Below are 4,101 nucleotides of genomic sequence, written 5' to 3'. Positions count from 1 at the left end.
CCCCACTCTCTCTCTCGCTCGTTCCTCTCCCCTCCCGTGATCCAGATCGAGATCGACCCGATCTCCCCGCCTGGCGCTGCCCGACGCCGCCCGGCGCCCTCCCTCCCGTTTGCCGTACCTCCCCGTCGGACTGCCGGTCCCCGACTCTCCCTCGCCGGCTCCGACGCCCCGCGACCACGCCTCTGGATGGACGCCCCGCCACCTCGCCGCTGGATGGATGCCCCGCAGCCTACCGTCGATGCTCGCCTCCCCGACCTCCTCCTTGGCGGACTCCGTCGAGCCTCGCCGGCGAACCCCTGCATCGGGGGTGAGCGAAACTCCCCTCTCCTCTCTGTCTCCCTCGCACATGCGTCCCTAGTCCGTCGCCGAAGTCACCGCGTCTTGCTCGTCGTGCCGCTCGTGCTCCCCGTCGTGGCCATCGCCCGCATCGCCACGGCCGTGTGCCGGAGCTCGTGCTCCAGGCAGCACGCGCCCTCCCTCCTGTGCCCGCGCACGCCCCTTGTTCCCCGCATCGTCGTGTGCTCGCCCGCGCCTCCCCGCTGCCCTCTGCCGCTAGCTCCCTGCCCTGCCATGGCCTGCCTCCCCTCTCACCTGCAGCCGGTGCCCAGCCCGCCTCACCGGCGCTGGCACGCGCGCCCGCAGCGGCCGCCCGGGTTCGCCCGTTAACGGGCACCTGCCCGTCGTCGCTCTTGCGCTCGCACCCGCGGCAACCGCAGCACCCGAACCCGCTAAGGCCCAGTGGCCCTATGACAATGGGGCCCCATTCCAAAACGTTTTTTAAATGAAATATAAATACATATATAATTAATTAATAATAATTAAAATAATGAATTAATTAAGTTAATTAATCTTGTTTAATTAATCTAATTAAGTAGATAGTTTAATTAAACCCTAATTAGACTAATCAGTCAATGACGAACGGGACCCACACGTCAGTTGACCAGTCAACGCCTCTGTTGACTACTGACGTCATGCTAATGTCAGCGTGCACTGTTCTGGATAATGTTGAATTTAAATAATAAAATAAATCCTAAAAATGAATTAAATCTTTTAAAATTAATATAAAATAAACCGTAGCTCGGATGGAAAAACTTTGTACATGAAAGTTGCTCAGAACGACGAGACGATTCTGGATACACAGCCCGTTCGTTCGCCACACACCCCTAACCTATCAAACTCGCAACTTTCCCCCTCCGGCTCCTTTGCCCGAAAACACGAAACACCGGGGATACTTTCCCGGATGTTTCCCCCCTTCATCGGTATCACCTCCTACTGTGTTAGGTCACCTCTAGCACCGCGTATTGCCATGTTACGCTTTGTGATGCTTTGATTGCTCTGTTATTTATTGTGTTCCCCCTCCGTTACTTCTTTCCGGTAGACACCGAGACCGGTGCCGCTGCTGGTGCCCCGATCGACTACGTTGTTGACGACCCCTCTCTCTTGCCAGAGCAACCAGGCAAGCCCCCCCCCCTTGATCACCAGATATCGCCTATTCTTCTCTATACTACTTGCATTAGAGTAGTGTAGCATGTTAATGTTCGGTTACTCCTATTCTGTTGCATAGCCTGACATTGTTGCTACATCTGTTGATACCTTACCTGCAATCCTAATTACTTAGTATAGGATGCTAGTTTATCATCATTGGCCCTACATTCTTGTCAGTCTGCCATGCTATACTACTGGGCCGTGATCACTTCGGGAGGTGATCACGGGCATATACGATATACTTTACACAGTTACATTACCTGTGATACTGTTCGGAGATGGGGGCTGAAGGGGCAGGTGGCTCCATCCCGGTAGAGGTGGGCCTGGGTTCCCGACGGCCCCCGACTGTTACTTTGTGGCGGAGCGGCAGGGCAGGTTGAGACCACCTAGGAGACAGGTGGGCCTGGCCCTGGTCGGCGTTCGCGGATATTTAACACGCTTAACAAGATCTTGGTATTTGATCTGAGTTGGCTACGAGCCTATACGCACTAACCATCTACGCGGGAGTAGTTATGGGTATCCGGCGTCGTGGTATCAGCCGAAGCACTTCAGACGTCAGCGACGGAGCGGCGCGCGCCGGATTGGACTGGAATGCTTGCTAGGCTAGGTCTGCTTCCGGCCGCCCTCGCAATGTGCAGGTGTGCTATGGGCGATGGGCCCAGACCCCTGTGCGCTTAGGTTTAGACCGGCGTGCTGACCTCTCTGTTGTGCCTAGGTGGGGCTGCGACGTGTTGATCTTCCGCGGCCGGGCATGACCCAGGAAAGTGTGTCCGGCCAAATGGGATCAAGCGTGTTGGGTAAGTTGGTGCACCCCTGCAGGGAAGTTAATCTATTCGAATAGCCGTGATCTTCGGTAACAGGACGACTTGGAGTTGTACCTTGACCTTATGACAACTAGAACCGGATACTTAATAAAACACACCGTTCCAAGTTCCACAGGCAACCCGGTGATCGCTTTTCCACAGGGCGACGAGGGGAGGATCGCCGGGTAGGATTATGCTATGCGATGCTACTGGTGATGCTACTTGGAGATGCTACTTGGAGGACTTCAATCTACTCTCTTCTACATGCTGCAAGACGGAGGCTGCCAGAAGCGTAGTCTTCGATAGGACTAGCTATCCCCCTCTTATTCTGGCATTCTGCAGTTCAGTCCACCGATATGGCCTCCTTACACATATACCCATGCATATGTAGTGTAGTTCCTTGCTTGCGAGTACTTTGGATGAGTACTCACGGTTGCTTTTCTCCCTCTTTTCCCCCTTTCCCTTCTACCTGGTTGTCGCAACCAGATGCTGGAGCCCTGGAGCCAGACGCCACCGTCGACGATGATTCCTACTACACTGGAGGTGCCTACTACTACGTGCAGGCCGCTGACGACGACCAGGAGTAGTTTAGGAGGATTCCAGGCAGGAGGCCTGCGCCTCTTTCGATTTGTATTCCAGTTTGTGCTAGCCTTCTTAAGGCAAACTTGTTTAACTTATGTCTGTACTCAGATATTGTTGCTTCCGCTGACTCGTCTATGATCGAGCTCTTGTATTCGAGCCCTCGAGGCCCCTGGCTTGTAATATGATGCTTGTATGACTTATTTTATTTGTAGAGTTGTGTTGTGATATCTTCCCGTGAGTCCCTGATCTTGATCGTACACGTTTGCATGTATGATTAGTGTACGATTGAATCGGGGGCGTCACAAGTTGGTATCGGAGCCGACTGCCTGTAGGAATCCCCTTTCCAACTCCTTGGCCGAAGTCGAGTCTAGACATTGAAAACTGTTTTACTAACATGGCTGTGCGGCCCATGGGCCCACGTCGCCATTTGGGTGGTATTAGGATCTTTTACTCCTCATCTATACTCTGGGATTCTGATCTCTCTTCTATTTGGGTTAAATGATTTTGCTAAAATCTAACTCTAGGTTCTCGCTACCACTTCCTGTCGGAGAACCCTTTCATTACGGATGGTCGACCGCTTCAACGGAATATTCTGACAATACTCTCTGATATTTTCTCGAGACCTTATGCCTATTGCTTTTGCAATTCCCTACCACCGAAAAATCCCTATGGATAAATACTTACGCCTGTCATTTTTACTTTTATTCCCAGTTGGTCTTGTTATTACAAGATACCCCGAAATACTCGTCATTGTTTCGATAATCCTTTGAGCTTAACGCCTTGTTGTTCTTTGTCACCTGAATACCCCTACAGATAATTCTCGCACTTATCGAGTATCCGCTTATCCCCAGTTGTTCATATGCTTTTCAAAATACTTGGAAATACTACCCGATCTTCCGAGTATCCTCCTCAAACTATTGCTCGGCAAATACTTGTCTGCTTGCAATATGGATGCTTTCCATATGTGTAGCAATATTCATTAGTATCCTTTGACACCATCATTTTGATCCTATCGATTCAACATGTGTGTGAAAGCACGCAATCATCAGTTGATCCTTTTAAATTATCTTCCCGGCTCAGACGTCATTTTAAACATGAGCTGGTTCTTAACCAATCAATGCCTTGATCGGTTGTGCTTCTAAGTCTATTGAACTTATTCATTTTCAATCAGAACGATTGCTTCTGATCCCTTGATTTGGAAATCATAAAATTTCTTTGCATTAAGCTTTGA

The sequence above is a fragment of the Triticum dicoccoides genome, chromosome 5A (genome assembly GCF_002162155.2).
Source record: "Triticum dicoccoides isolate Atlit2015 ecotype Zavitan chromosome 5A, WEW_v2.0, whole genome shotgun sequence".
Classification (NCBI taxonomy): Eukaryota; Viridiplantae; Streptophyta; class Magnoliopsida; order Poales; family Poaceae; genus Triticum; species Triticum dicoccoides.
Note: the sequence above shows the minus strand (reverse complement) of the source record.